Source organism: Lemur catta, chromosome X, assembly GCF_020740605.2.
Source record: "Lemur catta isolate mLemCat1 chromosome X, mLemCat1.pri, whole genome shotgun sequence".
In the NCBI taxonomy this organism is placed as follows: Eukaryota; Metazoa; Chordata; class Mammalia; order Primates; family Lemuridae; genus Lemur; species Lemur catta.
This window is the reverse complement of record NC_059155.1, coordinates 21,314,895-21,333,489: the sequence shown is the minus strand read 5'-3', so window position 1 is coordinate 21,333,489 and position 18,595 is coordinate 21,314,895. Positions and strand designations below refer to the sequence as shown.

At 41.2% G+C, this 18,595-nt stretch overlaps 1 pseudogene; it reads left to right on the top strand.

The window, feature by feature from the left end:
* The first annotated feature begins 11,715 nt into the window (after positions 1-11,715).
* Positions 11,716-12,337, top strand: LOC123628791 (annotated as a pseudogene).
* The last annotated feature ends 6,258 nt before the right edge of the window (positions 12,338-18,595 follow it).

The window sequence follows — 18,595 nt, the reverse complement described above, 5'->3', positions numbered from 1 at the left end:
ATGGAAAAAGTCCTTTTTAGGAGTCAGGCATTCTGGGTTGTTGTTGTGGCTCTATTACTATCTCTTTAAATGTGAACAAGCCACGTAACCCACTGTATCTATGTTTTGTCGTTTATAAGATCATGAAAGCAATACTCTGCCCCATGTATACAATGCTGTTCTAGGAGTCAAATAAAATGTTCTGATAATGTTTTGACTTATTAGAAAAGTATGAATGGATGAAGTGTTATACAAACTGTCAGGAATCATTCCATGCATTTCGCTCTGGAGATTAGAGTGTCCTACTTATAATGATACTCTCTACTCCTCTTTCTCAGAACATCTCCTCCCATTTCTTCTTTTTCCCCAAAGAAAGAGAAAGGTAATCAGATGAGGAGAATAACATGGAGGGGAATTTTTTAAGTAAGCAGATGGGATATTTGATGATAGTAAAAAAAATGGTTTACATTTTGGCTGTGTTAATGATACTGTGCATGTGTTTATTTAAAAAAAAAAGGTAAATCTCTTAATGATATACATTGAAATATTGATGGATGATATGATGTGTGAATTTTCTTCAAAACAATCCATGGCTAGAAGCAGGAGGATGGATGAGGGTATTGATGCAATAGGATTGGTTATAAATGATAACTGGAACTGGGTGTTGGGTAAGTGCAGGTTCATCTTATAATTCCCTCTGCTTTTGTATAAGTTTTACATTTTCAGTACTAATTTTTTAAATGACCAGAGTTACAAATTTAAATGCTGACAAGGCATCAGATAACATAACTGAGGGAAGCAAGCAAGGTGGGGACTATGGTAAACGGGGAAATAATATATCTTCTCCAATGTGGATGGCCAATACTCAGCTGCAGGTGGTTTCTGGGTAGGAATATGGGTCCCAGGGTGGAAGATTTTCCAATTTTTAAACTGTGGCCCAAAATAAAAATGTTTATAGGAAACCTTGAATTCTTTAAATGTTAGAAACTAACTCAAATATGTTTTGTTGACACTGTGTTGGCCATGGAAAGGTTTGTGGAACAGATTTAGCCTGTAGTTGCCAATTTACAACTTTCTAAGAAGCTAATTTTGGGGAACTTTCAAAATTATGGAGCAATAGAATGCAATGGAAAGCTTCAAAGCTGACAACTCTAGAATGGCATCATTCTGACCTGTTTTTCTTCATTGTAAGTCCTGATCCTATGCTTTGATCCTCACCCTCAATCCTGCCCAGGAGATTCTGGACTTTAACCTTCACTCTTACTTCCTAGTTCTGATCTTAAATTCGTGACCACTGAGGACCAAGACATCATGAGTGTCCAAGATAGGAGGCCTCAGGATAAAAAAAATTCAGCTGTTGGGCCCCACTTTACCTGGCACCTTTTGCAGCTCATCTCAATGATAAGCCAGCATTTTGGGAGAGGCTTAAGAAACATTATGTCTCACCAGGCAAGATAACAGGCTGGGAGGGTCAGGACATACCAGAGAAGGAAAAGGGGATTTTAAGAAACTAGTATAGTTTGTGATCAAGAAATGATTTGCTGAAGTTAAAGAGTCCATTTATCTCATTTTATTCTGTTAAATTGAAGTAAATTTTAGCTTAATGCCTTTTATGTTTTAAAAAGTATCTGTGGAATGGTTCCTTTCCAGTCTTTTAAAATTGTCTCTGTATCCATGCATCCATTCATTCATCCATCTGCATTTCTCTGTGTGTGATGATGTCTGTGAGAAGGTTCACAAATGTCAACCCTGATCAGGTCTTCCTTATGAAATGTCAGTAGACCTGTTTTTTCCTGCTTTGAACCTCCATAAATTGCTTGAATTTTTATATGTACAAGTTACACTTATTATGGCTACATAATGCAGTACTTAAAATAATCAATGGAAAAATTTAAACTTCAAAAAGTATCATTTTTCTATTATGTTGATTTTGAAAAATAGGAAATAACATCACATTTCAAGATAAAATACATGCCATTAATTACGTACTTTATCTTGTAATGCTGTTGTCTGTTTTTCAATAAACAAATACTGTTTTTAGTATAAGTTTTTCCTAAATATTGCATGGTAAATACTTACCAAAATATATTTGTGGTTTATCTGCAATCCAAATTTTAGTCAGTGTGCTATAATTTTATTTGCTAAATCTTGCAGGCATAAAATGAACATGATTGTGATTGTGCAGAACATGCTTTGAATACTTAGACCATTTTTTGCCTATCCGATTTAAATTTTTCTTTTAATTCAGGAGAGATTCAGAAAAAAATGCACTTAGATTTGGCCCATTCGTTTATTACATAGCAAGGTGTACTATATGCATATATATATATATTAAGCATATAGCATCCCATATTATATAATGTGATAACACAAACCCATACACCACCAGACAGCACTCCAAAGTCAAGCCAAATTGTGTTGTTGATGCATCCGCTCAGTGAAATGCATCCTGTGGCCCGTCGTCCTTTCAAGTATTTCAACTTCCAGACTGAAAAGGGAAATGGACTCCTGTCCAACTTGACACTTGGAGAGCCTCATTCAGAACTGGAAAAATGAAGGAAACTGCTTTCCCTACTGGATTATTTACAGCGATACACGCATCCCTGCCTTCAGCCAATCCGAGGTGAGGTAAGCGCTTTTTCGCCATACCAGAACTGTTGCGAAGGTTTCCTCCGCTTTGAGCTGTGAGCGAGTTATGGGAAGCCGGCTCGCTAGAGCACGCGCCGTCTGGCTCAATGGCTCCATGGCCTGTTGCTCCCTAAGGGGCACAAGTAGACTTATTAACAGGCAGAAGCAAAGGGGATGGCCCGGGGCACAGAACTCAGCTCTAGAGTGGGAGGGTGCAAACGGGAGCGATAGGGCTGGTTTTAGAAGCCTGGGCTGAACCCCCCCAACCCCAGCCTAGTCCCAGATCAAATGAAAAGTACGAATGAAAGCAGCAGTCCCATGAGGAGCGTGTGGCTTTGCTTAGCTGGGTGTTCTTAAACGACACGCCACTCTTGTCCCTGAAGCCTGAGGCCTCCCTCGGTGGCCACGGAGCCGGACACCAGACCCACTCCAGCTGCGAAAATAAAGCGTGCTCTCATGAGCCTGAGAAGGTCTCCATTGGCCAGGATCCCAGAACCCGCCCCCGCCCAACCACCCAAAGCGGAGGAAACTTTGGCAACAGTGCTAGTACGTCGACAAAGCTCTTCCCTCGCCTGGGATTGGCTGTGGGCAGGGATGAGTGTATCAGTGTAAACAATCCTGAAGGGAAACCGATTTCTTGCCATTTTCCAGTTCCATATGAGGCTCCCCAAGTATAACCTGGACAGGAGGCAATTTCCTTTCTCAGCCTCGAACTTGGAAACCTGAAAGGAAGACGATGGGTCACAGGATGTATTTCACTGAGTGGATATATCAACAGTACAGTCAGTTCTGCTTGACTTTGGCGTGTTGTCTGGCTGTGCGTGGTGGGGGGCGGTGTATCACATTATATAATATACAGTCACCAAAAGATATGTTCTGGCCAACTGGGTGTGTCAGTCAGCGTTCTCTAAAAAAACAGAACCAATAGGATGTTTGTATTTTTCTCTTTTATATATATATATTTAGATAACTAAATGAAAGATGAATGACAGATACAAAGATATGAAGAGATTGATTATAAGGGAGCTGGTTCACATGATTATGGAGGCTGACAGCTCCCCATATCTGCACTTGCAAAGCTGCAGACCCAGGATAACTGATGATGAAGTTCTAGTCTCAGTGCCAGAGAAAGCCAATGTCCCAGCTCCAAAGCATTCAGGCAGGAGGAGTCTCTTCTTACCTGTGGGAAGGTAAGCCCTCTTGTTCCTATTCAGGCCTTCAACTGACTGGATGAGGCCTACCCACAGTGCACAGGGCAATCTACTTTACATGGTCTACCTACTGAAATATTAATCTCATCCAAAATCACCCTCCCAGACACACCCAGAGTAAAGTGTGACCAAATTCCTGGGCATCCTGTGGCCCAGTCAAGTTGATACATAAAAGTAACCATCACACTGGGTTTACCTGACAAAAATGAAATGTCTGACTTTAGACAGAATTTCAGCACTTATAGCCATCAACCGTGCAGAGCATTGGCAGAAAGGAGGAAAGAAGAGGGGTTAGAAGGGAAAAGAAGTGAAAAATAAGGAAGGAAGATAAGGGTGGGCAGATTAGTGGAAACAGTGGAGACGGAATGAATAAGAATAAAATTGACAGAAGAGTAGATTTGAAGGAATGTAATTCAAGTCCTAGGGTGCAAAGGCCTGAAGAGAGAGGTGCCAACTTTACCTCAATCCTTTTTCCCTCACCCTCTGTAGCCCACCACTTGCTAGGGGCCTCCCAGGCCAATTTTCCTGAATTCAGGAACAAAGCTAACAGAGGAGAGACCTGCAGGCATCTCCAATTTCTCTCTAGTGAGCACAGTATCCCTGATACAAAGTCACCTCCCCAGTTCTCCTAGGAGGGCAAAGTGAGGTGCCTGCCCTCTCTCTTCCCTGGAGGTCTCTCCAGCACAGTGTAGCCTAGGTAAATGCAGGGATGCAGGACAGGTAAAGTCCTGCATGTTTGTCTCCCAGAGAACATGCACACACGTCTTCATTGACGGAGGCTTCCCAAAGCTTGGTCTGGAATGGTGGCGAGGAGTTCTTGGGCAACACATCTTTGTGCAGGACACCCTGCTTTCAAAAGTGGACACAGGCTTGGCTGGGAGAGGAGGTCAAGTGTTGGCTCACACAAATTTAAACTCCTGCTGGATCAGAAGGGGACTTGCTCACGCTCTGGGAAGTATCTCAGGACCCTCCTTTCCCTGAAATAATTTTGCCTGCAAGTAGTCTATCTTCAACCACCTAGACAACTCTGTCCTCTGGGCAATTAAGAATCCCACTCACACCTGCCATGGGAGGTCATAGCCAAATATCTGTCACTCCACAGATTCGTAGGAGAGGTCTGGCTTCCCTTGCCCCCAAAATCTTGAAACAAAGGAATCCAGAGCTCTCTCTCCCCCTTTGGATTTCAGCTGTTGTGGAGCTGTGTTCCCAGCTCCCATTCCACGAGAAGCACAGTCCCCTACCCGCCATCACCTCATTTCATCTTCTTATCAGCCCTGTGAAGTGACTGTACACATGAGATTCAGACATCTGCCTGAAGTCACAGTGCCAGCATGTGGTGGAGCTGGGATTTGAATCCCTTCAGTCTGTGTTAAGAGTCTGTGTTCCTACCAAGCCACACTGCCTCCCACACCTCTCCCACCCCACTCCAACCCCCCTGTCTCACCACTCCATCTTGGCATGCTCGTTCTGTGTCCATGTTCTTGATGTTTGTGGTGTCTTCCAGCAGCAAGCACAGCACTTCTTCTTGGACAATTAGGCAATGTAGCAAAACACTTTCCTCTCTTTGTTGAACTTTCTCACAGACATCATTACACACATAAAAATGCAGAAGGATGAATTAATGATTGCAGAGACAATTTTAAAAGACTGGAACCATGGCACAGATACTTTTTAAAAAATAAAAGGCATTTCAGATCAAAACCACAATGAGATATCACCTAACCCCAGTGAGAATGGCCTTTATCAAAAAGCCCCAAAACAATACATGTTGGCGTGGATGTGGAGAGAAAGGAACACTCATACACTGCTGGTGGGACTGCAAACTAGTGCAACCCCTGTGGAAAGCAATATGGAGATACCTTAAACAGATTCAAGTAGACTTACCATTCGATCCAGCAATCCCATTATTGGGCATCTACCCAAAAGAACAAAAGTCATTCTATAAAAAAGACACCTGCACCCGAATGTTTATAGCAGCACAATTCACAATTGCAAACATGTGGAAACAACCCAAATGCCCATCAATTCATGAGTGGATTAGTAAAATGTGGTATATGTATACCATGGAGTATTACTCAGCTATAAGAAATAACGGTGATATAGAATCTCTTTTGTTCTCCTGGAGAGAGTTGGAACCCATTCTATTAAGTGAAGTATCCCAAGAATGGAAAAATAAGCACCACATGTACTAACCAGCAAATTGGTTTCCCTGATCATCACCTAAGTGCACATTTAGGAATAACACCAATTGGGTGCCGGACAGACGTGGGGGGTTGGGTGTATACCTACATAATGAGTGCGATGCACACTGTCTGGGGAATGGACAGGCTTGAAGCTCTGACTCGGGGGATGGGGGAGGGGGGCATGGGCAATATACATAACCTGAACTTTTGTACCCCCATAATAAGCTGAAATTTTAAAAAAAAGAAAAAAAAGGAAAAAATAAAAAATAATAAAGTGTAACCAAAACATTTGTACCCTCATAATACCCTGAAATAAAAAAAATAAAAGGCATTAAGCTAAAATTTACTTCAATTTAACAGAATAAAAAGAGATGAATGCACTCTTTAATTTCAGCAAAACATTTCTTGATTACAAAATATACTAGTTTCTTAAAATCCCCTTTTCCTTCTCTAGTATATCCTCCCCTTCCCAGCCTGTTATCTTGCCTGGTGAGACATAATGTTTCTTAAGCCTCTCCCAAAATGCTGGCTTATCATTGAGATGAGCTGCAAAAGGTGCCAGGTAAAGTGAGGCCCAGCAGCTTTTTTTTTTTTTTTAATCCTGAGGCCTCCTGTCTTGGACACTCATGATGTCTTGGTCCTCAGTGGTCACGTATTTAAGATCAGAACTAGGAAGTAAGAGTGAAGGTTAAAGTCCAGAATCTCCTAGGCAGGATTGGAGGGTGAGGAACAAAGCATAGGATCAGGACTTACAAGGATCTGGTCACTCAGGGAGCAGAGTTTGTTAGGAGTGGGGAAATCCACAAGAAAAGGGCCTCGGTGGTTCTCCCTGTTTATCACCCACACCCCAAAATTCACTATGCACAGTCTCTTCCTACCCATTCTGCCTTTCATTTCATCAGGAAAGTAAGGGGAGAAAACTAGGAGAGGCCATTGTGAGGGATGCTCAGGGGTGAATTGTCCTCCGAACTGGGAGGGTAAAATTTCAGCAGCTTCCCTCTGGTCCTGGAGCATAGGGCTCCATGGGGAAGTTCTAAAGTGGATCCATCCGTGGATAAAGATCTAGCCTCATTTTGTTGCTGTTGGAGGCTATAGATTTGGCTTCATTCCATTCATCAAGAGCCAATTTGCCAAAAGCCAAGTTATCAAATGACCGGCTTAAAATGTGGGGTATTCTCTGAAGGATCACGTTGTTATATGGCTAATTCACCAAAGACTACCCAAATCACTGATTTACCTACAACTTTGCTGGTGTTTTGTGTTTAACACATTAACTGCCGTGTGGGTTGTATTAACTCATGCTGGTTTTGAGCCAGAGACCTCGTGATGCATATGTAACTCACTTGTCTCTTCACCTTGGGAGCTGCAAACTATTTTTCAAGTTGCATATAACTCACACACAGAAAACAACAAAAAAAATAAAAAAATTTTCATTAAATTAGAAAAGATCATTTTGTTTTTGCAGTTTTTATTCTATTTTTGTAATAAAACACCGTGGCCCCAAGGGAAAAAAAATTTCTAGTGTGGCAGTCAATGTGTTAAATACAGAGTTCACTACAATTTGCTTTGGGCAAATTGTCATGGCCTAAGGGCTATAGAGGGTCGGTTCCATAAGGTTCTATGGCTCCAGACATCGCTCCATTTTGGCCTGCAGTTTCTCCCTAAGCTGGGATGGGCAATCCGCAAAAAATGTTTTCCCCAGCAGATGACCCTCTCATCCTAGATAGGATGACCCCAGCCTCACAAAAAGACAAACTTTGCTGGGGCCGTCCAGCTCATACTGGAGGACACTGCAGTCCCTGGACTAAGGGCAAGGCCTGTACTCAGGGCTCCTGAGCTGGAGATGCTGTCACTGCTGAAGCGGGAGAAAGCGAGGCTCTCTCAAGCTTGGGAAGGTCTCCGTTGCCTGGGCTCCCATAGTCTGCCCCCGCATAACAAACCAAAGGTGAGGAAACCTTAGACAAGGCCTGTGTGTTTCAGTGTAAATAACCCCGTAGGGGAACTGGTTTCCTGCCTCCTTTCAGTTCCGTTTGAGGTTCCCTAAGTCTAAGCCGGCCAGGAGACCACTTGCCTGCTCAACCTCGAATTTGAAACACTTGTTAAGAATGACAGTGGACCACAGGATACAAGATGGGCTGTATGAACAACACAGTTAATTCTGTTTGTTTTTTGGGTGCCGTGTGTGTGTGTGTGTGTGTGTGTGTGTGTGTGTGTGTGTGTGTGTGACTGTGGGTGTGGGTGGGTGTGGGTGTGTGTATAATATATAGTAATGGCTCAAAGTGCTTTATTTTTCTGAAATTCTCCTGAATTAAAAGAGAAATCTCAATGCAATGGGAAGAAAATGGTCAAAGTATACATAATATTTTCAGAAAAACTGATAATGTGTTTATTTTATAATTGTAAGATTCAGCAACTAAAAATACAGGACACTAAGTTAAGTTTGAAGTATAAGGAAATGACAAATTCATTTTTGATACATATTTCCCCTGAAATATTAGAGACATTTAGAAAAACACTATTTGTTTTTTCTGTATCATTCAAATTTACCTCATCATCCTGCAAGGGTATTTCCTATTTTTCAAAATCAGAATAGAAAAATATTCTTTTTTAGAGTTTAAATTTCTATCTTTTGGTCCTTTTAGATTTGATGTTATTGTAGCCAAGCAAAGTATATGATGAAGTGTAATTTTTCAGTATAAAAATTCAAACAAGCCAGAAAAGCCCAAAGCAGAAAGAACAAATCTACCCACATATTATGAGGCAGAAATAATCAATGTTGACATTGGTGAGAATTCTGAGATATCTCTATGCATGCATACAATGATGAAGAAAAAGGTTGAATAGGTGCATGAATTCAGAGAAAGAATTTAATTAAACTGGAATCATACTGCATATGCTTTTTTTAAATAAAAGTTTAAAATTAAAATTTCCCTTTAACAGAAGAAAAAGAAACAAAGGAGTCTGAAAGAACTGACGAACTTCAGGAAAATGTTTCTTGATCAACTTCAGAAAAATGTTTCTTGATCACAAGAAATATTCATTTAATAAAATACCCTCCTGTTTCTATAGGATATCCTTACTCTCCCATCCTGTTACTTTGCCTCTTGAGGCATTTTTTTAAAAAACTTTCCCAAGTCACCTTCTTATCATTAAGAAGAGCTGCAAAATGCACTAGAAGAAAGTATCAGGTTGGGTGTGGCCTAAAATCTTATTTGTTATCATGAGGCCTCCTTTCTTGGAGACTCATGATGTCTTGGTACTCAATGGTCAGGTTTTTGAGATCAGAACTAGAAAGTAAAAGATAAAATTAGAGAAACTCACAAGCGGGAATGTACAGTGGAGAACAAAGCATATATTGGATAAGGACTTAATAATGAGGAAGAACAGGGATGAATGATGGCATTCTAGGAGTGTCAGCATTGCAGGCACTTTCCATTACATTCTGCTGCTCCAGAGTAAAATTAGATTCTCAGAAACAAGTTGTAAATTGGCAGCTTCTGGCTGAATCTGGTCCACAGACTTGCTTTATATGGCAAGTACAGTTTTTGATAAAACATTTGAATTAGTTGACAACATTTAAATAAAGGAAGGTTTCATAAAAACATTTTTATTTCTGGAAAATTTTGAAAAACTGGAAAGTCTTTCAGCCCTGGCCCCACATTCCAGCATAGCAACACTGATCTGGAGCAGACTATTGGCCTTCCTCTTTGGAGGAGATATTTTTTCTCAGAGCATCACAGTTTCTACCCTGCTTGCTTCTCTCTTGTTATCTGCCTAGCCTTCTTGGCATTTGATTTTGTAACCCATAATCATTTTGTTTTTTTTTTAATTGTGAAAAATGGCAAACATATACAAAATCAAAGAGACTCATAGGATGAACACATATGTACCCATCATCCAGTTTCAATAATTATTTATAGCCAATCAGGTTCAATCAATACCCTAACCAAATCTCCAACACTCCTGCACCTACCCATAAATTATTTTAAAGGCAAATCCATACATCCCATCATTTCATCAGTAAATATTTTAGTGAGTATGTCTTAAAGATAGATCCTTTTTAATACACATAACCACAGTCTCATTAGCACAGCCAAAACATGAACAATTGTTTTTCTTTTTTTATTGTATATATTTAACATATACAAGATGATGTTTTGATATATATATTGAAGTTCCACCCTGCTCATTTTTTTTTTTTTTTTTTTTTTTTTTTTTTTTTTTGAGACAGAGTCTCACTTTGTTGCCCAGGCTAGAGTGAGTGCCGTGGCGTCAGCCTAGCTCACAGCAACCTCACACTCCTGGGCTTAAGCGATCCTACTGCCTCAGCCTCCCGAGTAGCTGGGACTACAGGCATGTGCCACCATGCCCGGCTAATTTTTTTTGCTATATATATTTTTTTTTAGTTGGCCAGATAATTTCTTTCTATTTTTAGTAGAGACGGGGTCTCACTCAGGCTGGTCTCGAACTCCTGACCTCGAGCGATCCACCCGCCTCGGCCTCCCAGAGTGCTAGGATTACAGGCGTGAGCCACCACGCCCGGCCTCACCCTGCTCATTTTAAAAAATTCTTCTTCATGTCATTCCCCCCATTTGATTTCCATTTTCTATCTTTGTAGATAAAGGACACATGGTAAAAGTTGGTCTGGGAAAGTAGGGTAAGGAGTTGAAATATGAATCTGATCTCTAGAAAGCAATGCATGGAATGATCTCTTATGTTTGCGTAACACTTTTATTCTTTTATGTTTCTGTGATTTTTTGAAACATGTTTGAATTTATTTGACTCCTTGAATAACTCTGTACACAAGGTGCAGGTTATTACTCTCATATTCTATCAATAGGACAAAATAGATATAGTGACTTTTACTAAGTTATAGAAATAGAAGTAGTATGGAGATACTATATAAAAAGAGTAAATTGTGATATCAAAAACATGTAATATGTGCAGGGAAATAAAATATAGTTTTTTATGCAATAAAAGTTAAATTGTTATAAGTTTATAATAGCCTGTCATAAGTATAAGATGTTTTGTGTAATCCTTATGGTAACCAGAAAGCAAAAATCTATAGTAAATACACAAAAGATAAAGAGCAAGAAATCAAAGCATACTACCACAGAAAATCATCAAATCACAAAGGAAGATAGCAAATGAGGAAAAAAAGAACAAAAGATCTGTAAAACAGCCAGAAAACAATGAATAATATGGCAATAATAAGTCCTTAACTATCAATAATTATCTTGAATGACACCAGATTAAATTCTTTAATCAAAAGTCATAGAGTAGCTGAATGGTTTTTTTAAAAAGATCCACCTATATTCTACCTACAAGAGACTTATTTTAGCTTTAAGGGCTCACATAGGTTGAAAGTAAAGAGATGAAAAAAGATTCCATGAAAATTGCTATACTTAGACAAAATGGATTTTCAGTCAAAAACTGTCAAAAGAGACAAAGAAGGTTACTAGATAAAATGTCAGTTCATCAAGAGGCTATAACAATTGTACATTGGAGTACCTAAATATATAAAGCAAATATTAACAGAACTGAAAAGAGAAATAAACAGCAACACAATAATAGTAGTGGACTTTAGTACCCCACATTCAACAAGGGACAGATCATCCAGACAGAAAATCAATAAGAAGAGGGGCTTGGCATCCAGCAGGATCCTTCCAGGCCCCAAGGCTGTGAGCACGGCCGCATAAATCCAGCACCAAGCAATGGGTATCTCTCAGGACAACTGCCACAAGTGCCCCAAAATCAGGGGAAAGAGAAAGCCCTACCACAAAAAGCAGAAATATGAGCCAGGACACCCCACTGCCAACACTAAGATTGGCCCCTGCCACATACACACAGTCTGTGTGCAGAGAAGTAATAAGAAATGCCGTGCCCTGAAGCTGGACATGGGGAGCTTCTCCTGGGCCTTGGAGTGTTGTACTTGCAAGAGTCAGGGATCACTGATGTCTGTCATGCATCCAATAATGAGCTAGTCTGCACCAAGACCCTGGTGAAGAACTGCATATTACTCGTTGACAGCACACCATACTGACAGTGATATGAATCTCACTATGCACTGCCCTTGGGCCGCAAGAAGGTGGCCAAGCTGACTCCCAAGGGGGAAGAGATTTTAAACAAAAAAAATGATAAAAAAATTCAGAAGAAATATGATGAAAGGAAAAAGAATGCCAAAACCAGCAAGCTTCTGGAGGAGTAGTTCCAGCAGGGTAAGCTTCTTGTGTGCACTATGTCAAGATCGGGTCAGCGTGGTTGAGCAGATGGCTATGTGCTAGAGGACAAGGAGCTGGAGTTATGAGGAAAATCAAGGCCCTGAAAGGCAAATAAATCCTCCTCCTTCCTTTCATAGCTAATATAATAAAGGTGTTTATTCTAAAGAAAAGAGAATTAATAAGGAAACAGTGTACTTGAACAACACTATAGACTAATCGCATCTAACACACATATACAGAACTTGCCTTCCAAAATCAGCAGAATACCCATTCTTCTCAAGGACACATGGAACATTCTCCAGGATAGGTCATAAGCAAACCTTAACAAATTATTTGTTTTTTCAGACACTTTATCCAGACATCATACAGAGTGAGACTTTTAGTTCTTCTATAGGGGTTGTGCAAGGAACATATTTGCCATACATTACATAAAAGTTATTTACCTTTGCAAATATTTTTATTTATATATATTGATTATAATTTCTGACCAGTAACTTTCATTTTACAGGAATAGCTAGGAATTAGATAATTGTAAACTGTCTTATATAGCAGCGTTTTGCACCAGACTAGTAACCTTATTTTAAGGCACATCTCACAATTTTTATAGATATACGCTTCCATATAATACAATGTTTCAATGTGGCAAAAAAAAAAGAACATACAGTAATACCCCTTATCCAAGGTTTCACTTTCCATGGTTTCAGTTACCTGTGGTCAACTATGGTCAAAAAAATACTAAATAGAAAATTCCAGAAATAAACAATTCATAAGTTTTAAATCTCGTGCCATCTAGCCTTTGTCCAGCATATTCTTGCCATGTATGCTACCCGCCATCAGTCAATTAGTATCCAGCTCTGTTATCAGATTGACTGTCATGATTTTGCAGTGCTTGCATTCGAATAACCCTCATTTTACTTAATAATGGCCTCAGATGGCAAGAGAAGTGATGCCAGCAATTTGGATATGCCAAAGAGAAGCCATAAAGTGCTTCCTTTAAGTGAAAAGGTGAAAGTTCTTGACTTAAGGAAAGAAATAAAATCATATGCTAAAGTTGCTAAGATCTACAGTAAGAACGAATCTTCTATCCATGAAATTGTGAAGAAGGAAAAAGAAGTTCATGCTAGTTTTGCTGTCATATCTCAAACTGCAAAAGTTATGGCCACAATGTGGGATAAGTGCTTAGTTAAGATGAAAAAGGCATTAAATTAGTGGGTAGAAGGCATGAACAGAAATGTGTTCTAATTGACACCAATCAGGTTCGGTGCTATTGATGGTTTCAGGAATCCACTGGGGGTCTTGGAACATATCCTCCATGGATAATGGGGGACTACCGTATTTATTTACAGAGCCAAATATATTTAGCCCTTCTGTGTCATATAAGAATAAGCAAAAAGTATGGCTGGGTGTGGTGGCTCCTGCCTGTACTCCTCGCACTTTGGGAGGCTGAGGCAGGAAGATAGCTTGAGGCCAGGAGTTTGACACCAGCCTGAGCCAGAGCGAGACCCTGTCCCTACAAAAAATAGAAAAATTAGAATCTCTTGAACCCAGGAGTTTGAAGTTGCAGTGAGCTATGATGAGGCCACCGCATTCCACCCTGGGCCAGAGCAAGACGTTGTCCCAAAAAAAAAAAAAAAGAATATGCAAAAAGTATATAAACTTCAACTTACTAACCTCTACTTAGCAGTTAATGTTTAGTATTTTATTACTTAGAAATGATCCAGATATGTAATGAATATCAATTACTTAATTTAGCATAAGTCTAAAGTTGTAAGTTACCGAAGAGATTTTGGAAAGTATTTTTAAGCAGACATGTAAAACATACTTATTGTTGAAATAAAATTTGTCAGAATAATGATTCAGTTTGATTAAACTCAAATTTATATTTTTCACAATCTGAAATATCTAGTATATGTAATATTAGCTTGTTTGACTAATAAGCCTGTATAAGTTTAGGAAGAATATACCCAAATAGAATTAAAGTATATGTTTGTATTATAATTAATAGTAAGTCATAAGACTTAGCTGTTTGTATTAAATCAACATGAAACCAGTCTTGTTTGACAAAGACTTGCCTAAATTATGTGAACTTGGAATTTTAAAACATTTGGGTTAGTTTTTATAAAAAATACTTGTTTCCCCATATCCGATGTATTAGATGTTTAGGTTTTCAAAAAAAATTCTGGGAGTTTTAGGAATATTTGACTTATATAATAAGCACTTAGGTAGTTTTAAGCCAATTAGAATAGAGTTCCTATAAGGGGTTTTATAAATTAATTTGGTAATACCATCCAGGGGTAGGAAAATATCACATATATGTAACATACCTACATATATGTGTGCATATTAAACATAGAGACAGTCACAAAAAGAGATCTTACAGCTTTCATTCTAAATTTTAGCCATGAGTCAGGCCTAAGCACACAAATGCAAAACTCACTGGTGTATATAAAAGAATTGGCTTGCGTGTTTGTCCCACTCAGTATATTTGTTAGGAGTGTGTTTCTGGCTGATGGGACAAATTGAGATTACCTGCTCAATTTGAAGGCCAAAGCTTCCAACCAATATTTATGGGTGAGAATTTAAGATTTCCTTTGCCCTAATATGTAATCTTATGGAAGCTGTGAAATAAATTTTGGGTGAGGGACTAAGGATACACCAAGCAGCTGTCAGAGTGACACCAAAACCATCTGAGCAGATGAAAAATCCATTTTGATTCCAATGAGCTTTTTCAGCCTCAGGTGGTTGCTTTCAGAGTCCTTGAGCCCCTTGGCAGCCCTTAGTGAGGTTACAAGGTCTAAACCTATAATGACCCTACGGAGTTGAGGGGCTAGAAGGGGAAAGGAAGGGTCTGGCAGGGATGGATAGAGGGATAGAAGAAGTAGGGCTGTTGAAGGGAGATGGACCGAAGGATTTAAGGAAAGTGAATGGAAGGTAAAGATGCTAAAAGAAGGAAGTAGGAGCAGTACTCATAGGAAGGGAAAGGTCTTAGGTGAGCAGTCTAGTGACGGCTCAAGTTTCCCATTGAAGTTACAAATCAGCCTACAAGAAATTTTGTCATTTTTAGAGATAATGGACCAAATGAGTGTCATTGTGGCAGGAAATATAGTTAGCTGGAGTGGAGGACACAGTGTCCAGCAGATTGAAAGTTACTCATGGGAGGAACAGGATCAAGTATGAAAAGGAGCCCAAAGGAAAAAGTCAGTTACATGCACAACCCTTGTCTGAAATACTGTCCTTCTGTCAGACCCCACTGATCGTTTCCCCTGGCTTATCCAGCTTCCTGCCCAAACACTCTGCATATCTCTGTTTGCCACTTGACTCTCTTTTTCAAAAATGTTATTCAAGCTGGGTGCAGTAGCTCACACCTGTAATCCCAGCACTTTGGGAAGCCAAGGCAGGAGGATCACTGGAGGCCAGGAGTTCAAGACCAGCTCGGGCAACATAGCAAGACCCTGTCTCTACAAAAAAATAAGAAAAATTAGCTGGGCACGGTGGCATGTACCTGTGGCCCCAGAGGCTGAGGCAGGTGGATGTTTTGAGCTGAGGAGTTGGAGGCTGCAGTGAGCTATGATCAGGCCACTGCACTCAAGCCTGGGTGACAGTATGAGACCCCATCTCTAACAACAAAAAAAAAACACACATGTAGTCCCAGCTACTTGGGAGACTGAGGTGGGAAGATCCCTTGCACTCAGGAGTTCAAGACTGCAGAGAGCTATGATTACACCACTGCACTCCAGCCTAGAAAACAGAGTGAGACCCATCGAGAGAGAGAGAGAGAGAGAGAGAGAGAGAGAGAGAGCACTATTGCATTTGAAATTACCTGCCTACCTCCTATAGTTCTCAGATCAGAAGCAACTGTAAGAACAGCAGCCTACACTCCTCATGCAGGTTGCTAGTGCCAGAGGGAGCAATACAGACATTAATCACAAAGAATTGTGATTTTCTATTCACCCTGATGGAATGGCACAAGGGCTTCTCTATGTTTTGCCTGACTCAGAGCATTCCCCAGTACTGGGCAGTGTCCAGGGTGGCATTTATTGAAAGGACAAGTATTGGCTGCAGCCACGAGAGCTGTTGGCAAACAGTCATAGACAGACTGAAAAGGATAAGAAGTAAGAGGATAGGAAAGGAGATACAGGGGTGAATAGAGGTTTTCAAAAACCTCTTGCATATACCTTGTAATCAAGAATTCCACACACATGCCCAAGGCCAGAACCATCCTCAAAAAAGACCTGAGAAGTGTCTAAGATTTCACCTCTGGCTGATCTTCAGGTTCCACACAAGCAGGAAATGAAGGCTACCACAAAGTTGTAAATGGTCTTGCTAAGCACTGAAAGATTATACCAACACACAGCTACTCTGCAAAGAATGGGGAGCATTTTCTTCTTTTCTTTCTCTTTTCCCTTTGGCTCCAGGCATTTAAGGAAACTCTGCCAAAACACCAGCTCACATCTAAGGTAAAGAACACAGACTTCATTAGTCACACAAAACAAAGAATACAGACTTTACAATAATAGTTTACAAAAGTCACTAAACAAGTAAATAACACATAGCAAACAAGAACAATGGACAGGGAGGGGCAAGATGGCGACTGAGAAGAACGACCAGCCAGAGTGTCTCTACAAGAAAGACAGATTTTAGAAGAAAGTGAAAAAAAAATAAACAGGCATACAAACACAGATTGGACAAAGGTCGGAAGGAAGGGTGCCTGAAACTACAGGAGACTCCACAAGAACAAGTTGCAGAGAAGAACTGGAAGGAGAAAGGCCCTCCGGTCAGGACCCCACCAGCAACAAGGGTAGGTGGAGTGGTTAACTTTCCCCTGCCTTGCATCTAGGACTGCTGGTGGGGTCCTGAGCGGTTGCAGAGACCTGCCAACACCAGCCCAGAGACACCCGCCTCCAGTGAGCGGTGAGCCTCTTGCAGACAGGGCACCAGGCTCCCAGCTCCCTTGGGGCACCTCCCGGGCCACAGACGTGAGCCGATTGGTAGACGCCATATTGCTTAATTTTACCCTTCCCCTTCCCTACCCGCAGCTGCCCAGAGAGACAATTTAGCCACCACCCAGAGGCATCTCCAAGGAACGGGACCTTTCCTTTGGGGGCCCTAAAGCAGACTTAGGGATACTCAGACTGTGAGCTCCCTACCTGCCAGCCCTCCCAGGCACTAATTGCCTGAACTCCAGGAAAGTAGGGCAAATAATGAGGCAGAGAGATATCAGTCCAGCTGGGGCACCCCGTGGGTGACTTGACACCAGCAGTCCTCTCCCTGGTAGGGTCAGGGGACAGGCCTGCAGACCACATCCCATACACCTAGGTCTCGAATGCATTGCCCTGGGACACAGAAGGGATATTTGTGAACGAGCGTACTGAGGTGTGTGTGCCTTCAGGAGCACATCAGCACACGAGGGGCAACCCTCCTCCCATGGGGCACAGAGCCCAGGCTGCTATCCTGGGCAGGTAACTTCCCAGCCTGCATCACAGCAAGGGGACATCTGCTGGCTTGAGGTCCTGCCTGCTGGCAGAGGCCCGGGAGTAACTGCAGAATAGGGGAGGGTAGAAAGGAGCGAGGCCTGCTACAGACTGCTGGTCTCAGACAGTCCAACCACCACATGCAGACTTTTTGGTTGAGTGGGGCCATTTCAGCCCCTCCCTGACAGCTTTGCCCAGAAGCAGAGAACAGATCTTTGGCATCTGCTAACAGCATTTGTGGAGCTTGAGGGCAGGCTCACCCAGCCCAGCTCTGCCCAGACTCACTCTCTGACCTGCCCCCACTGAGGTGGAGAATAAGGACACACCTGGAAGCCCCATGGTGCCACCCACCACCAGAGGCACTAGAGTGCCTCTCCAGAGGAACCAGAGCTGGTTACAAGACCCACAAACAGCACTGCAGCCTACCCCTCCCAGCAAGTGCAACCTACTGACAGGGAGGTCATTCTGCACACCCTTTTACTGCATCTACTGACTCATCATAAAGGGTGTGGTCAAATCTCACCCACAAACACCACCTACTGGCTGACAGACTAAACAGGGCGTGTCATTCTCCAAACCAAACTCTAAAGGCAAGAAGCAACAGCTGATCCAGATGGGAAGGAATCAATGAAAGAACTCTGGAAGTATGAAGAACCAAAAGGAAAGCACACCCCCAAAGGGGAACAACAGCTTCCTAGCAATAGACATCAACCAAATTCAGAACACTAATATGAAAGAAGAACAATTTCAAACATGGATTGTAAGAAAACTCAATGATGTGCAAGAAAAAATGGATAACCAACACAAAGAAACCACACACAAAAAAATATCCAGGACTTGGAAGAAAAATTCATTACAGAAATTGAAATAGTAAAGAAAAATCAAACCAAACTCCTGGAAAT